Source organism: Canis lupus, chromosome 14, assembly GCF_011100685.1.
Source record: "Canis lupus familiaris isolate Mischka breed German Shepherd chromosome 14, alternate assembly UU_Cfam_GSD_1.0, whole genome shotgun sequence".
Lineage (NCBI taxonomy): Eukaryota > Metazoa > Chordata > Mammalia > Carnivora > Canidae > Canis > Canis lupus.
The window spans coordinates 52,125,634-52,144,700 of NC_049235.1; the positions used below are offsets into that span (position 1 = coordinate 52,125,634).

At 40.2% G+C, this 19,067-nt stretch overlaps 1 long non-coding RNA gene across 2 annotated transcripts in view; it reads left to right on the forward strand.

The window, feature by feature from the left end:
- LOC111098665 overlaps positions 1-18,833 on the forward strand; it is a 40,908-nt gene extending 22,075 nt beyond the window's left edge. The window contains exons 2-5 of one of the 2 annotated variants that reach the window (XR_005369737.1): positions 4,275-4,458; positions 14,561-14,686; positions 17,532-17,652; positions 17,768-18,833. This is a non-coding gene — a long non-coding RNA (uncharacterized LOC111098665). The remainder of the gene's footprint in view (positions 1-4,274; positions 4,459-14,560; positions 14,687-17,531; positions 17,653-17,767) is intronic. The other variant, XR_005369736.1, reaches the window with a different exon arrangement.
- Positions 18,834-19,067: the final 234 nt, after the last annotated feature.

Sequence of the window (19,067 nt, forward strand, 5' to 3'; positions counted from 1 at the left end):
TGTAGACATCAGTCACAGTGTCAGGGTTCAAGGCCTCCTCGATATTGTTGCTCTGCCATCCTTGTCATACAAGTTCCATCTCATGGTTCAGGATGGATACTTGTGTTCCATTCAGCTTGTCTGCATTTAAGCCAGCAAGGCTCTCCCCAGATAGTGCACATAATACTAATCCTTATATCTCACTGGCTACGACTTAGACAAATGACCATATCTACTGGTGAATTACCAAGAAATATCTGTTTCCAATGGCTGTTTAAAATCAGAAGTTCGGGGCAGCCCGGGTGGCTCAGCAGTTTAGTGCCTGCCTTCAGCCCAGGGTGTGATCCTGGAGTCCCGGGATCGAGTCCCATGTCGGGCTCCCTGCATGGAACCTGCTTCTTCCTCTGCCTGTGTCTCTCTCTCTCTCTCTCTCTCTCTCTCTCTCTCTCTCTCTGTGTCTCTCATGAATAAATAAATAAAATCTTAAAAAATATATAAAATCAGAAGTTCTAATATAAAGGAAATGGGGGGAATGGAAATTGGAACACCACTAGTGGTCTTTGCTAAACATGTTATTTTGTTATGTTTTCTTTTTCATTCACCTATTTCCTTTTTTCAACTAGTTTTGATGACTCCTTGCCAGCCATAGCTATATTGTAATATCCTTCCCACATACACGGTGTCTCATAATCCAAAGCACCCATGAAAAATATCATATAACATCAAGGATTTAATACAAGGCTAGCACAACTTAGGAAGATTCCGTAAACGAACTCTTGTGGTCCACAAATATTATAATATTAGAGTGAAAAGAACCTGTAGAGAACTTCCAGCCCAGGAAATGGAGCAGCAAAAGATCAAGGCACGTATTTCAGGAAAGTGCAGCCTATCTCCCAAAACCTGCCTCTTGTAGCTTGTTCTGACTTTCTGTGATTTCAAAATACTAAAGAATCTTTGATTCATGGGCACATTGACACCCTACTTTAGGCAGATGTGAATGTGCACATGTTACCCCTGGCTACACATCAATTTCTAGACAGGAATAAACTACCCATTGCTTTTTTTTCTAGGAGGCATATGATGCTGTGGTGAATGGGGCCATAAATTTCTGCAGGAGATGAAAATTCCACAGTAGGCAGTCATTACCATGTCATTGGACTGCCTTTTCCCATAACAAATATGGTCAATTTTGTTTATGGGCTTGTAAGGAAGGTAGTTGTTGGCTCAAAGAATCTGGCTCATTAAGCTAGAGTAAACCTGCCCCCCCCAAAAAATAATGCCTTAAACAATGTAGAATAGAAAAAAAATCCAAAGTCCAGCGAAGGGTAGGTTGAGAAGGCAGTTAGGTAGTAGGATTTTTCTTATTATTATACATCTATTTACTTTTTATGCAAGCATAAGGAACCAGCAGTTACTCTGTGTCAAATTGTTTTTGAATTCTAGAATTATCAAACCCTGTCCTAAATATATAGCAAAGAATAAGCATGGTAAAAAGGGCTTGTGATAAAACATTTAGTACACAAGAATTTTGGTGAGAAACAAATGTAACTGTAAATGATGAATAATACAAGCTTTAACCTTTAAACCAATGCTATTTTAATCATCATTTTCTTTATCTTATGTCTCCAGCATGGACATTATTTAGCCAGTAGGAGCTATATATATTAGTCTGATATAATTATTGGGTTCCAGAGAGCCTTAGGTTGTTAGTCTCAAAGGTGCTATCTTAGCCAGATGGCCAAAAGGTTTTGTGGAGCTCTGTTCAGTGGGAGAACTAGTGAGTCACATAATTTTACCCATTTGTGTGGGTAGAAAGTTGTTTAACTTGAACATAGCACCAGCAATTAAAGATATCTCTCTGGAACACTTTTAAAAGAACCTAATAATTCTCTAAGATTATAAAATGAACCAAGTGTTACTTTGGTTCCTGGCAAACTCTGTTCTCTATATCCTACTACTTCTTGGTGACAATAGTTGAATATGTTATGGTGCCAAATTATTAATATATTAGATTTTGAATCTTCATGTAAAAGCCTGCTACATGTTGACTTGTTTACTGACCCATGAAAATACTATGGTACACAAAGTAGGAAGTAGGATTATTTTCCCCTATATTATCTAAAAAGGATCTTCAAGGCAGCCCAGGTGGCCCAGTGATTTAGCACCGCCTTTAGCCCAGGGTATGATCCTGGAGACCTGGGATCGAGTCCCACGTCAGGCTCCCAGCATGGAGCCTGCTTCTCCCTCTGCCTGTGTCTCTGCCCACACCCGCCCCCCCATGTGTGTGTCTCATGAATAAATAAATAAAATCTTTAAAAAAAATAAAAAGGATCTTCAGAGTTTCTTTTTAAGATTTATTTATTTATTTATTCATGATCCAGCCACTTCTCTCACAGACTGTTCTCAGGGACCTGGTCTATCCTGAGTGTAGGACTTAGATCTTGTCTGACTTTTTTTTCTTGGCCTCTTCAGTTTTCCTAAAGCACAAGTCCATGTAGAATCCTGTCACCACTCCACACCAGTTCCAGATGATCTGGGTCTCTCCCACTGCCTCAGGAAGACCTTCACTGTACCTGAGCTTTTGACTTCTGCCACTGCAGCTGCCTTAGCAACACCAGGGCTGGGGGGCGGCATGGGGAGCCGGTTCCATTTCTCCTTTTCCTGGTTGGACTCGCTCAACCACGTTCTTCTGTTGGCAGATCTGCTTCCAGGTTGATTTTTAAGAACCATCACTTTCACGTTGCTAATTTTAAGGCTCAAAGTTTGTGCTAATTTGTTATGTAGCAATAGAAAATTATCCACGAGTGGGGCCCCTGGGTGGTACAGTTGGTTAAGCATCTGACTCTTGGTTTTGGCTCAGGTTATGATCTCAGGGTCATGAGACTGAGCCCTGCAATGGGCTTCCCACTCAGCATAGAGTCTGCTTAAGACTCTCTCTCCCTGGATGCCTGGGTGATTCAGCCGTTGAGCATCTGCCTTCAGCTCAGGATGTGATCCCAGGATCCGGGATCAAGTCCCACATCGGGCTCCCCATGCCTGTGTCTCTGCTTCTCTCTCTCTCTCTGTCTCTCATGAATAAATAAGTAAGATCTTAAAAAAAAAACAAACCACATAAGTATCTTATTTAAATAAATCTTTTAAAAAAAGGACTCTCTCTCCCTCTACCACTCCCATAAAGCAGAGAGAAAAAAGACTAACAAAGCATTGATGATTGTGAGCAATATCAAGTATTCTAATACATGGGTAATTGAAGTCCTAGGAGAAAGGGAAAGGGCATATTTAAATATATAATGGCCAAAGTGTGTATAATATTTAAGCCAATTATGTAATATATAATAAATGAAATTCTCACCATGAAAATTTACTTTCTCTTCAATACTTTAAAAAAACTGAGCTGAATGAAGTAAGTCAGTCGGAGAAGGACAAACATTATATGTTCTCATTCATTTGGGGAATATAAATAATAGTGAAAGGGAATATAAGGGAAGGAAGAAGAAATGTGTGGGAAATATCAGAAAGGGAGACAGAACGTAAAGACTGCTAACTCTGGGAAATGAACTAGGGGTGGTAGAGGGGAGGAGGGTGGGGGGGAATGGGTGATGGGCACTGGGGGTTATTCTGTATGTTGGTAAATTGAACACCAATAAAAAGTAAATTTATTTAAAAAAAACAGAGTTGTGGAAATTAGTTTGCTATTTAATTTACTGAAAGAGAAGTTACTAGATGAAACATATAGAACCTATAAAAAACAGTATGTATATTTTACAGGCTCAGTGCCTAAAATATTGATCATAAAACTTGACCCAACCTAAGCATTTCAATATTAGCTACTATGTAAAAGCAAAATAATTTATTAAAATCAAGACCATTTGGGGATCCCTGGGTGGTGCAGCGGTTTGGCGCCTGCCTTTGGCCCAGGGCGTGATCCTGGAGACCCGGGATCGAGTCCCACATCAGGCTCCCGGTGCATGGAGCCTGCTTCTCCCTCTGCCTATGTCTCTGCCTCTCTCTCTCTCTCTCTGTGACTATCATAAATAAATAAAAATTTTTAAAAAATAATAAAATCAAGACCATTTGTCAGACAATCATTTCAAAAATATAAAACTCCAATGCCATTGTGGTAGGAAGCCTCTACAATAATACCTAATGATCTCCACTATCTGATGTTCATGCCCGTGGGTACTTCCCACTAGTGCTCTGGAACGGAATTACTGGCTCACTTCTAATGAATAAAATATGGCAGGAGCGACATCATGTTACTTTTGAGATTATAAGAAGACTGTCTTCTGTTTTAGATTCTCTCTTTCTCTCTCTCTCTCATCACTAACGATGGAAAGCCAGTTGCCATGTTTTGAGGCAACCCTGTGGAAAAATCCAACTGGCAAGTGATTGAATCCTGCCGCCAACCACAAGTATGACCTGTGGAGTGGATCTCAGCTTTACCACCAGTCAAGCTGTTGGATGAGACTACAACCCTAGGTAAGAGCTTGATTGCAACCTCCTAAGAGACCTGGAACCAGAGGCACCCAGTTAAGCTGCACTCAGATTCCTGACACACAGGAATTCTTTCAAGTCTCTGTGGGTTGGAAAAATTTGTCATACAGAGTAGGTAACTATACAGTTTAATTATTCAGTAGTTTGATCCTTTTCATTAAGAAATTCTGAAGATCTGGGGATCCCTGGGTGGCTCAGCGGTTTGGTGTCTGCCTTTGGCCCAGGGCGTGATCCTGTTAGGATTTAGGTCTTCCATTTCTCTCCTCATAATGGTCATGTTTCTCTACCTTCTTGAATATTTATAATAACTCTTTCAATATCTTTGCTAACTCATCATATTTTTCTTTTCTTATTTTTTAAGTCAAAATGTCTCCTGGTTATAGATAATATTTCCTATTTCTTTTGCATACATGGTAATTTATGATTGGATGCTAGACATTGTGAACTCCATATTTTTGAGTGTTTGGTTTTGTTGTATTCCTTAAAATTGTGTTGGATTTTGTCCCAGCACATAGTTAAGTTACTTGGAACCAGTTGGATCCTTTTCACTTTTGTCTTTAAGCACTCTCTGTCAGGGAAAATCTAGAGTCACCTTTAGTTAGGAGATAGTTTAGCCCTACTACTAAGGTGGCCCACTTTTGAGGATTCTACACAATGCCCCATGTATTATGAAATCTTTCCACTCATGCTGATACAAAACAAACCATTCCCAGTTCTACATGACCTCTGGGAATTGTCAGGACTTCTCATGTCCCATGTTTCTTTTCCTGACCTTGGGTAGTTTCCTTTCGGCACTCAAAGAATAATAAATAGTCAACCAAAAATACTCAAGAGCATGCTTCTGAAGATCTCCAGAGCTTTTTCCTTTTCTTTTAGCAGCTCCCTCTCTTCTGGTAATTTGTCTTGAATATTTTTCCTGCCTTATCCAATATTTCTTTTTTGTTTCTTTAATTCCACAGATGAGTGAAATCATGTGATATTTGTCTTTCTCTGATTGACTTATTTCACTTACCATTATACTCTCTAGCTCCATCTATGTTATTGCAAATGGCAAGATTTCATTCCTTTTTGTGGCTGAATAATATTCTATTGTATATCTATACCACCTCTTATTTATCCATACATCTATCAGTGAACACTTGGACACTTCTATATCATGGCTATTGTAAATAATGCTGCAAAATATGATCTATTCTGGAGAATGTTCCCTATGCACTTGAAAAGAATGTGTATTCTATTTTAGGATGGAATATTCTCAATTATCTGTTAGTCCAATGTGTCATTCAAAGCCACTCTTTCCTTGTTGAATTCTTATTTAGATTATCTGTCCATTGACGTAAATGGAGTGTTAAAGTCCCCTACTATATTGTATTACTATCGATTACTTCCTATATATGTGTGATTAGCAGCTTTATGTATTTGCATACTCCCATGTTGAGTGCACAAATCTAAACAATGGTTATATCTTCTTGGCTTGTTCTCTTTATTATTATACAGTGTCCTTCTTTGCCTCTTGTTGCAGTCTTTGTTTTAAAGTCCATTTTGTTAGATAGAAGTATCACATCCTGGCTTTCTTTTTACTTCCATTTTCATGATAAATGCTTTTCCATCTCTTCATTTTCAATCTGCATGTGTCCTTAGGTCTGAAATGAGTCTCCCGTAGGCAGCATATAGATGGGTCCTTTTTATATATTCTGTCACCCTAAATCTTTTGATTGGAGCATTTGGTCCATTTACATTCAAGTTAGTTATAGATGGGTATGTATATTTTGCCATTTTGTTGCTTGTTTATGGTTGTTTTTATAGTTCTTCTCTATTCCTTTCTTCCCTTCCTCTCTTTTCACTTTAACTTGGCTTTCTTTGCTGATATACTTAGATTCCTTTCCCTCTCTTTCCCTCTTTTGTATATCCATTACTGATTTTTGATTTATGATTACCATTAGGTTTATATATTACATCTGCATATAGCAGCCTATATTAAGTTAATGGTTAAGTTTGAACCCATTCTTTACCCCACCCCCCATTTTTAGTATATGGAGTCATACGTTACATCCTTTTATTTTGTGAATCCCTTTACTGATTATTACAGATACACTCATTTTTACTCCTTTTGTGAAACTTCCTACTTTTCTTACTCTTAATTATGGTCTTTACTTTCCATTCAAAGAGTCCTCTTTAACATTTCTTGTAGGGACAGGAGTCAATTTGGAGTGATACTGATCACTTTTGGAGCTGCTTGCACCCTGCCATGTTTATTAAAGGAGGTGGGACGGGCAGCCCTGGTGGCTCAGTGGTTTAGCGCCGCCTGCAGCCCGGGGTATGATTCTGGAGACCCGGGATCGAGTCCCACATCGGGCTCCCTGAATGGAGCCTGCTTCTCCCTCTGCCTGTGTCTCTGCCTCTCTCTCTGTCTCTCATGAATAAATAAATAAATAAAAATCTTTAAAATAAAAAAAAAATAAAGGGGGTGGGTGCAGGAGAGCACTGAGGTGGGGTGTGTAGTATTTGCTAGGTTTGTACAGGTCTGCTATGGGAGGTAGCCAGATTGGAGGGGGCAGTTCTCCAGAAGTGTGCAGGGGTGGGGATGCTGTTAGCAAGCTAGGGGGGGAATGTTCATGCTGTGCTGATTTGTGTATCTAGGCAGGGGGGTGAGAGGTGGAGATGACACCTGCCACCCCTTCTGTTCTTAGAGAAGTCTCCCAAAGATCCCTGCCCCTGCAGCAAAGGCCCTAAGATTAGCAAACAAATCGCCCTCCCATACACTCCAGGTGTCTTTCAAATTACCACGTCTGTGCTCTATCTCAGCAGGGCTGTTTCTTGTGCTATTTCTTTGAGAGCAGTTACTCAGTTTTCCATCACTCTCCAGGTTTCCTAGAGCCAAGCCCACTGATTTTTAAAGTTTCAGGTATTAAGCCCCATTTATTGTAAGAACTCTAGAAGTTAAGCCCCTCTGGTTTACGAAGTCAAATGTTATGGGGAATTGTCAGCATGGTGCAGGTCCTCTGTGCCTGGGGTACTGGAGTGGAGTCTGATCCTTTCCCCTCCCTGAACCTGCAGGGTCCCTTTCTCCTGTGGCCATGCCTTTGGGTCATTTTGGCTCCTGACTGCATCTCTTTCCCACCTACTCTCCTTGATGTGGTCTCTTCTCTATATTTCACTGCAGAGAGTAATTTCTGCCAGTCTTTGGGTTGTTTTCTGGGTTATTTACAGTGATGTTGGTGTTATCTAGGTGTATCTGTGGGACAAGGTGAGCCTAGGATCCTCCTACTATATGCTCTCTTTCTCAGAAGTCTGGATACCCATTTTAAAGTGTCAGCACCTAGATCTTTAGATCCAGGCAACATGGTTTCTTTTCCTTTTCCAACTGGCTTTTGGCACCAGTATTTCATAGACACAGAAAACATATAAGGTTCTCTGTCACTGTGATCCAGAGCTTGGCTCTCATCTAGTACAACCTATGACATTATGCCTCTATCCTCAGGGCTAATACTGTTCAGGACGTAGCAAAATATTTATCCACATGTTTTGCCCAAATACTTTTAAACAATAGGCATTGGGATCTGAATGCCCTGAACGTCTGTGTGTTTTTACCACTATAGACATTGGAGATAGGCACTGCTTTAGTGTGAGAATTTGAGTAGCGGAAATGTTTAGTAAAGAAAAGACAAATTAGGGATCCCTGGGTGGCGCAGCGGTTTGGCGCCTGCCTTTGGCCCAGGGCGCGATCCTGGAGACCCAGGATCGAATCCCACATCGGGCTCCCGGTGCATGGAGCCTGCTTCTCCCTCTGCCTGTGTCTCTGCCTCCCTCTCTCTCTGATGACTATCATAAAATAAATAAAATTTAAAAAAAAAAGAACTTTAAAAAAAAAAAGAAAAGACAAATTAATTAACTTTTGCATGCCTGCTCTAAGGTAACTTGAATGTAATAGATTCTTGCACAACAAAATATCATTTTTCAGTAGTGCAAATGTCCATGTTCTTGCTTCTCCTCATGTTTCAATCTGTGTTTCCAGAGCATTGTGTCCACAAAAACTGCAAATGGTGGCCAAGAAATAGTTTGCAATATTAATTCATATTATTTTAAAGATTGTATATATGTGGGCCTAGATGTAACATGAATAGAATGCAATACCAACTCTATAGGCTGTCAACTAAATGGATACTAAATGCTAAAAAGTTGTGCCAGTTTTGGTTTTTCAGGAAGCAGATGCCAAGACAAAGTCAGAAGTACAAGGGATTTATTTGGGGAAATATCTGTTAAAGAGAAAAGGGAGCAGGAAGGAATGGGTCAGGAAAGTCTTCAGACCACAATGTACATCTGACACCCAGGAAGGCAGAGAGGAAAGTAAGTAAGTTTGGGAAGGAGGATACCCTGACTGTAGTACAGTTCTGAGGCAGTGTGGCCCAGCATGGTGGGGATCTCTAGGGTAAAGATTGTGGGTAGAGGAGTCCTGGATTGAGCAGAAATGGCTAACAAATGGAAAACAAATGGCATTTGTTTTCAAATGAGAAACATCTCAGCAGCCTCTAGCTGAGGGCCCCCATGAGATTGGTATAGCCTCAGCCTGCACACTGAGGTAGATCCTGAAGGTATGGCTAGAAGCCATTGATGACTGCATACTTCATGGCCATTTCTCTCTCTCTCTCTCTCTCTTTTAAAGATTTTATTTATTTACTCATGAGGGACACAGAGAGGGAGGCAGAGACACAGGCAGAGGGAGACGCGCTCCTTGCAAGGACCCCGATGTGGGACTCCATCCCAGGACCCTGGGATCACAACCTGAGCTAAAGGCAGACTTTCAACCACTGAGCCACCCAGATGCCCCCCATTTTTCTCTTTCAAGTGAATTCTGAATGACTTACCTCTGTGGCTGGCAAAAATTGTAAATCATTTTATTTTTATAGAAAACGTAGTGAGATTTAATATTTCCAAAAAATAACTTAAATATCACTAATCATGCTACAACATGGATGAAATTTGAGGATATTATGCTAAGTGGAATAAACCAGGCACAAAAAAACAAATACTGCATGATTTCACTTATATAAAGATCTAACTAAAGTAGTCAAACTCTTAGAAACAGAAAGTAGAATGGTAGTTGCTAGAGGCAGAGGGGGAAGACAAAAGAGAAGTTATTCAATGGGTATAGGAGTACATACAGTTTCAGTTTTGCATGATGAGAAAGTTCTAGAGATCTGTTTACAAGCTACATATAGTTAACAGTATTGTCCAGTATACCTAAAAATGGTTAAGATGGTAAGTTTTAGGAGTTTTTTACCACAAAAAAATAGCTTTTATTTTTATTTCTGTTTTATTTTGTTTTATTTTATTTTTAAAAGTAGGATCCACACCCAATGTGGGACTTGGACTCATGACCCTGAGTTCAAGATCTGAGATCAGGAGTTGGACATTGCACCTACTGAGCCACCCAGGTGCCCCAATAATAGTTTTTTTAAAATATTTTATTTATTTATTAATGAGAGACAGAGACAGAGAGAGGCAGAGACATAGGCAGAGGGAGAAGCAGGCTCCATGTAGGGAGCCCGACGTGGGACTTGATCCCGGGTCTCCAGGATCACGCCCTGGGCTGAAAGTGGCACTAAGTGAGCCACCCGGGCTGCCCCCAATAATAGTTTTTGCCTTTTCATTTTAATATAACATTTTGAAACATGAATTAAAATTAAGTGTTTTCTTTTTTAATTGAGATATAATAGACATATGAGTGTCATATAGAACAATGATTCTATATTTGTATATATTGTGAATTGATTACCACAGTAAGTTTAGTTAATATCCATCAGCACACGTATTCACAAAAACTTATTTTTTGTGATGAGAACTTTTAAGATCAACCCTCTCAGCGACTTTCAAATATACAGTAGAGCATTGTTAACTGTAGTCACCATGCTGTGCATTCCATTCCATGACTTAACCTATAACTGGAAGTTTGTGCCTTTGTTTCACCTTATCCATTTCTCCCACCCCACCCCCCACCTCATGCCTCTAGTAACCCCCCTTCTATTCTCTGTATCTGTGAATTCAGTTTTGTTTTATTTTGTTTTAGATTCCACACATTAGTGAGATCATGGTATTTGTCTTTCTGTGACTTATTTTAGCTAGCGTAATACCCTCTAGTTCTACCCATGTAGTCACGAGTGGCAAGTTTTCTTTTCCTCTGTGGCTGAAGACCACATTTTCTTTATCTACTCATCCTTTGATAGGTACTTGGGTTGCTCCTATGTCTTGGCTATGGTAAATAACGCTGCTGTGAAAATGGAGGTGCATATGTCTTTTTGAGTCAATGTTTTCGTTTTCTTCAGATAACTACCCAGAAGTGGAAACGCTGGATCATATGGTAGTCCTATTTTAATTTTTGAGGAACCTTCATACTGTTTTCCATACAGGATGCACCAATTCCCGTTCCCACCAACAGTGCACAAGAGTTCCCTTTTCTCCACGTCCTCCCCAACATTTTTACTCTAGCCCTAGGCGCCACAAACATTGAAATCTGCTGAGCTTCCATTTCTTTCAGACATAACCCTCTCTGCCCTAAGTATAGCAATCAGACACTAACAGCCTGTTTTTTTTTGTTTTGTGTTTTTGGTTTTTTTATGTCCAGTCTGTTGTTTCAGAAATCTGAGTCTTAATTGTAACTTGTCCCAAATGATTTAAAACAAGAACCCCTGCCTCTGGCACATGCTGGGTCACGTGGACAGAGGGAGGGTAAAATGGGAGGAACGAGGTCTCAGAGGGAGAGAGCAAGGAGACTGCTATAGTATTTTAGGTTAATGTTACTAAGAGTGAAACCAGCAGTGAAGAGTGGGTATTATAAGGCAGGAAAGGAATATCATCTTTAGAGGAAACCGAACAGTGATGTTAATTACAGCCCATAACTAACATAACTGTAATTTTCATTTGTCTTAAAAAAAATCACATAACTGACCCATTCTTAAGATAGAGTTTCAGCTGTTTTAAGATGTCAAACACAACAGTGTATACTCAGAAATATTAACTAGAAACGTTCAATTCATTCTCAAGATTTTCATTAAATCAGACCCACCTAGTGTTAAGCTGTTTTCAAAAGGCCAAAGGCTGGACGGGAGGTGTGCAGAAATTTTGGATATGTGGAGAAATTTTGGAACTGCACCTATCAGAGCAAACTGGTTGTGTCCAGAAAGTGCTATTATTGGGAGCATTGAATTATTGTGTTATTATGTGAATGAATACAGAAGAACAGGCCCAGCTGGGCAGTATCCAGGTGGCAGTACTTTCAAGCTGTTTGGCTTTGGAATAGTCACTTAACCTCTCTGTGCTTTGGGCTCCTCACTGATAGCAAGGACAGATAATGATCTAGTGGTCTGCCCTATTGGCAGTTTTGCTTTCTGTGGTTTCATGGACTTGCAGTCAATTGTGGTCCAGAAGCAGATGATTCTTTTTCTGATGAATCATCAGAAGATCAGTAGCAGCCTCACTCTGTTACAACACTTACATTATTCACCTTACTTTGTCTATCAGGTAAGCATTTTATCATCTCATATTATTACAAGAAGACGGGTGAGTACAGCACAATAAGATATTGGGTGGGGGGGAACTACATCCACATAACTGTATTAAGTCTATTGTTATAATGGTTCTACTTCATTTTTTGTTATTATTGTTAAACTGTTACTGTGCCTAATTTATAAATTCAGTTTTATCACAGATAAAAACATTGTGTATCTCAGGTTCAGTACTATCTCTGGTTTTAGGCATCCACTGACATGGAATATATTTCCCATGGATAAGAGGGAACTTCTAGTACTTCTTATCTTACTAGACTACTGTGATGATTAAATGAGATTATGCATGTGAATAAAGTACTAGAACAGGGCTTAGCACATACCACACCTTTATTAAATATTATTCATAATTATTGTTCCTTATCCATGTGTTTTTGGCCCCCTCCATGAATTGATTATACGTCTAAGCTACCTGCTGCCTTGCAAAATGTATTCATTAGGAGCATGTTGAGTGGACCAGTTTAAACTCATCACCACCACAAATAAAAATAAAACTACTCAAAGATCCTATGATAATGGCAGTGCATCCAACTGGTATCCTTGTACCAAAAGACTAGTATTAGATTAGGGTGGATAGTCCATTTTTAAATCCCTACTATAAATCTACCATTAAGGTTTCAATACGATTCTTTGAAAGGGCCTAAAAGCAGTTTATTTTTCATGCTGCTCTTAAAGTATACTATAGACTCTATGAAAAAGGAGGAGAGGAAGTAGGAGGGAAGAGTTCTTAGGTGAATGTGAGATTTAGGATCTTGCTTGCCAAAGAGTTTTAGTCTTGTTTTTACACATTTCAAAATTGTGTCCCACAGGTTTCAATGATGACATCCAAAGTTGGTTGAGTGGCTGATGAGAAAAGCATATGGCTCTGTCTGGCACTTCAGGGCTTCTGCTACTATCTGCTCTTCACCCCCAACTGTTCACTACTATTCACTGCTCACCCCAAGAGCCATGGGGCCAGAAACCCCTATATCTCTTTGCAATTCCAAATTGGTGATATCAACAAGAATATGGGAATCTGAGGGCCTTGAAAATACCTTGAAATTATTATATGGAATTCTATTTGAATTCTACTACATTGAGTTCTATTGATTTTTTTTCTTTGATTCTGACCAACCTCACTATGTGTGAGAACCCTCTCATTGCCCTCCCAGGTGCCAACTCTGAAGATTTTTCTTCCTTGAAAGGCAGACATAGGAAAACAAGGCCTACAATATCCAATTTCATTCATTGCCTGCTTCTCAACCTTGAGTTCCAATTCCATGTGTGAGGAATAAATCTATTCTTGTCGCTGGATGTTTCAAGGGAGGGGGAGCTCCCAGCAGGGAATGGACTTGCTTGTTAGACCTTAAGTTGACCCTCTCCCCTAAAAGATAGCTAGGAGTTGTTTTGACACAATGGTTCTAAAGACAAAACCAGCCACCCTCTCGCCCCTCATGAAGTGGCAGGTGTGCCATCTAGAGGCACACAGAGTGACTGCTACCACGATGCCAGTCACAGCTCTGAAATGGGCTCCTTAAGTCTCTTTAGACTCAACATCCCAGCTTCCTTCCACTTGCTTGTGTTTTGGGGCTCCAAATCTCCTTCCTCTCCTGTTTAAAATTCTTCTATTACTTTTGGGCCACTTCCCTCTGAAAGGGAGGTCCCTGGAATGAAATATTTGACTCCAGATGTGGCGTGACAGGGCCAGGTACATAAGTGATAACTAGTCAAGGAGATTATTTTTCCTAGCTTCTGGAAAAAACCTTGACTATACTCAAAACTTCAGCCTACTCTTAGGATGGTCAAGGTGTCCAAGGTGTCATTTTAATCTTTTTTGCTTTGAAGTTTTGAGGAGAATCTTATGTCACCTTGCTCTTACCCTCTGACTTTATTTAAAAGACTTCTTTATCTCATCTAAAACCCTGCCTCAGAATCCAAAGCCTCCCTAGGCTGCATACAAACTTATGAGAGTCAGCAGACATTTTTTTTTCATCTCTTGGCTCTGGATGGTCAAACTTATGTAGCCACTTTACAAAATGAGCTGTCCTCAACACAGCATGTTGGATTTTCTTTTCTGGCTCTGTGGACATCTTGGGCAAATGACATTCATGTCTGGTCTCTTTCAGTTATCTGAAGAGTCTTGTCTTCAGGTATTAAAAACTACTATCTTGACTAATCAGAAACGTAGATGTCAGTTTGGAAACCAGGCACCCCTTGTCCACAGCTGGTATGAGGGCCGCCCTTCTCTTCCTGGGTGCTGGCAGCTTTAGCCTTTTAGAGGAACATGGACACCAGTTTTTCTGTGGGGGACATGTGTCACGTTTTCTCATTTTGGTTTCACACGAAGCTCTTCCCTGACCGCTCTCTCCCCCCCACAACATTTCATGGTGTGCCTGCTGCTGCTTCAGCGAACTCCCCTATGATCCGGCTCCTTGACAGGAATTCCCCACTGGGCTGCACTCTTCATAGTTGTGTAATTTTCCGCATGTATGTCAAACTTCAAAAAAGTTTATTTAAACGTTTGACAGTTAATCTTGCATTGACAGGCACACTTCATCTTTGCTTCGTAGTTGCGTGGCTGTAACCTCTGACAAGTTTAGGAGTCCATGCGTGCACGTAGGGAGCTTCTTGATCTCCACCGGGACCCAACACGGGGTTTCCTTAAAGCGGAGGTGAGCACCCTCATGTGACCTGGGGGTTCATTTGCCATCATCATTAGCCAAAAGAAGGACGCACCCGCTGTGGACCCTAATGGGTCTAACAGAAGAGTTAGAGGTTTTCATGGGCTGCAAGCTGCCTGGGAAAGCACTCCAACAGCTAAGGCACTTGTAATTCGATCATGAGAATAGTAGGGTATCTGTTCCTTTGTTGTGTAACTTCAGACTTGATGAACAGGTTTTTATAAGCTGAGATATATATATATACACTGTTTTGCTGAAATTAAGAAGAGCCAGTTGGACTGCAGAGTAAGCTAGGTGCCTGAAGGGCATCCCTTCAAATAGAAATGTATATATACATTTTTGCTTGTCGCTTAAATGCTATACTTAGGATGGTGACAAGTGCCTTAGACCTTTTGCATCTTGCCTCTCATTAATCACTCCCTCAAAGAATGTGTCTTACCTCGTAGAAACAAAAACTTCCCCTTTGGGAGATGATTCTGTATTTCTAGGTAATTCTAGCAATTGTTCTGTAAACCCTAGAGCCCACCCTGGCTATTCTGGGTACCCGTGGTGGGACCTTGCTTTGGTTGAAAAGCTCTGCCTTAACGTAGAGCAACTCTTTTTCTCTTATTGGATGACCTTGAAAAGCACGCCACTTCCTTGCTGTCTCTGGATGTTTTCTTTTTAAAGCGAGAAAGACTGTTAGAGAAGGTGACCTTCTGATTCAGCTCTTCATGCTTTAACATGAGGCAGAACAGCTGTGTTCTGTGGAGTAAGCAACTTTCCCAAACAGTGGCCCTTATTCATCATTAAGGTTTTCACAGGGAGGTAAAAATTACCACTTAAAGTTAAAAATAGGTTAACCAAATTTGCAGACCACTCATTTTAGTGTATTGTGTTACTGTGCAGTCCAAAAAGTAGAAAGACACGGTATAAGGCTTATAGAAGAAAATATGAGAATTTGCTCATAGGTTGAAGATTTTCTGATGACTTACAAAACAGATTTCACTCACCGGGGAAATCTTTATCTTGTAATCCTGGAGGCATCTTTTTCTTAAAAAAAAAAAAAAAAAAAATCCAGAGCTATTTTATGCACAATAGTTTTGACACCTTATCAGCATGCAATTAAAATCCCTTTGTCTAAGGTTCTGGCTCTAACTTCTTAAACAGGCAGAAGCTCAGAGTGAACTATGTTCTACCTTTCGAAAGAAGAAATGAATTTGGCAACTGCTACAGTTGCGCCCGCAGGAGGGCGTGAGCAGTGCAGTGCTGCACTCTGTTGGGCAGCTGTGGAAACATATAGTATGCATATTGTTGGTCTGCCAAGAGAATCTTCCCCAGGAAATGTCTCCAGTCACTTCCCTGGGAATAACCTGGCTGTTGATTCAACATAAAGACTCTTCCTTTAACAGAAGAGCAAGAGAAACACAACAGGCTAAGCAACAGAATAGAAAATTAAATGTTAAAACTCTTTTGGTGGGTGGTGAGTGTCTGTATGCCCCAGCCCCCACCCCCAATATCCTGTTGGAGCCCGAATCCCCAATGTGCCGGTATTTGGAGTGGGGTCTTTGGGAAGTAATTAGGGCATGAGGGTGTAGCCCTTGTGAATGGGATTAGTGCCCTTATAAAAGAAATGCTTTTTTCCCCCTACATCTATTGAGATGATCATAGGATTTTCATTCTAAATTCTGTTAAATGTGGTGTCTAGAATTTGTGTAAGTTCAGCCATCATTGCATCCTATGGATAAATCCTCCTTTTTTGTGTTGTGTGATCCTTTTTATTAGGCTGTTGAATTTGGTTTGCTATTATTTTTTTGAGGATTTTTGCATTTGGCTGGCACATTGATCTTGGATTTCCTGGCATCCATAACTGTTAAGAAATAAATGTAAACTAGTTCTGGCCAATGAAATATAAGAGCAAGTAGTCTGGGGGAAAGATTTTTCCATTTAATAAGAGCAAAATCTGCTGGAAAAGAAAGTTACACCTGTCTACTCATCTGTCCCTGCTCAAGGAGCTGTTACGTGAGACTGTGCTGCCTAGAACCTGGCAGATACCTTGTGAGCATCAGGTGTTAAATCTGTGGATGAAACTACTGACCTGATGACCACCCCTGGAAGAGCCGAGCTCAGAGCTTCTTGTTCCTTATGGCTTAAGCTTCTGTGGTTGAGTATTCTATTACTTAAAGCCGAATGCTTTTCAGCCGCTGCAGATGGTTTAAAGTTTGGGTAGGAGGTAATGCTTCTTCACACCATTGCCTGGAGGAGTGTTAGAATGGGCCATCTTGCCTTCTATTAATTCCTTTAGTTAGTGCTTTGATTACTCAGTGACCTAGGAGCCCTAACGATTACAGTTCAGTAAGGCTTGATATGTGTAAAAGCAGACTTCTAACCTGAAGCGGGGCTCTAAAAGTGTGGTTTGGGGTGCCTGGCTGGCTCAGTCGGTGGAGTGTGAAACTCCTGATCTCGAGGTTGTGAATTAGAACCCCACGTCAGGTGTAGAGGTTACTTAAAAGTAATATCTTTACAAAGATAAAAATTAAAAAATAAAATCTTTACAAAAATAAAAAAGTGTTTTGAATGGCCATCAAAATCTTCTACTCAGCAGATAAATTTTCTTACATCCTGCTTTCAGATCTACAATTCTATTGGTAAAGATTATTTTTCTCAGAGTCTTTAAGAGTTCTTTCTTAAATTACATATTTTTCTTGAGCAGAGACTAGCATCCTATAGGCTTACCAGCTCACGTATCAACTGAGATGGAGGAGTATAAGATGGGGACAAAATAAACAGAAATCTTAGGATCTGTGAATCAGCAGGGATCTTTGACATCACTTAACCTCACACCTTTATCCTGTAGATGAAAAATACTGCAGAGTGGAGAGTCAGTGGTTTACCCTCCTAGTGTCCACCCTGCAGCCAGAACCCTGGTTCTCAGACTTCCAACTCAGGGAATTTGATACTCGGTTGCCACACCTAAGGTAAGTGTTTTAACAGTATGCCTGGAGAAACCTTGTTGCAGTTTGTCTCTCTGGGTCTGAAGTCTGTGGGCTTGAAGCTTTATTTGAATAGTAAATGTACTTTTTGCAATTGCAGGGGTGAACAGCAGGAAAGGAAGAAAGGACCGGAAACTGGAGGGAACACATGGCCACTGGCCTCGGGATTTTGTTGAGGTCTAAGCCTGCTTTTGCCCTCTGTCTGTTGGAAAGGGCATTTCCTTCTCTCCCTCTCCCCACCTCCATTCTGACTGACCTGTAGGCTAAATGCATAATCATCTTTAATCAACAACCCATTTAACATTTTGACACTTGTTAGCTCATTTAACAAATGTCACTGCATTCTGTATTTACAGTAGCATCACAGTCTTTAAAGAAATCCATTTTTTAGATTTGTAAAATTAATCATGGCTATGCATGTTTATTAACGTTTCAGAGACTTTATTTCTGTGAGATTTTCAAATAAAAGTATTTCTTAAAATTTAGGTTAAATTATTTAGACAGATTCCCGTATTTTTGTCAGGCATTTAAGGTTCTATAAAGAAATGCATCATTTAAACCATTTAAATAAATTCTGACTTTTTATAAAACAAGAATTTGTTACGTGTCAACGGTAATTAGTCACTGCCTTGGAAATGCTGTTTTTAAATATGATCTTTCAAAAGAATCACACCTGTGGTGTTTTTGTTGTTTAGTTTTGCAAAGACACCTATAGAGCCCTTCTATTCCAAACATTTCTCGGATCACAAATCTTGGAATGGTTTCTGTGTTCTTTTGCCCTCTGCTGGCTAAATTGAGACCTTCTAAAAAACACATCCATCAGATAATCTTAAGGTCACCAATGTACCAATGGTCCTCTGTCCTGCTCATCTTTAGGTCTATGTGGCAAGCCTTCTTGACAATCTTTATGCCAGAGATAAGAATCTAGCTTTAACTGCTGCTTTTTTTAATCAAGATATCCATGACCTAATGGCTCCACCTATGAGATCTGTCCATTCTCCAGCATCTTTTGTATTTATCCATGGCATCCTATGATCAGGACCTTATTATATACTATCCTATTTCTGGGTTGTCTGTACTGCATAATTTAGTAGATATATCAGTGTGTAAATATAAACAAGCTCTATCCTGTCTTGTTTACTAATTGCTTGGTGTTTATCTTGTTTTCTCAGAGGGACTCTCAATTCTCTAGGCCTTCAACCCCATCAAGTGGATTCAAAAGAAGCCTCAGCCATGGCAGCTAAGCCCTCACACATCCTCTAGACTTGAATAGGAATGATGAGGGAGCCTTCATTCTTGCTGTGAACCTGGCATACCCAGGCCTCCTCCAGTCTGCAGTGGTCATGATGGAGCACACACATACGGGGAAGGTCCACCCTTCCCTTGTGGGCCCCGTGGAG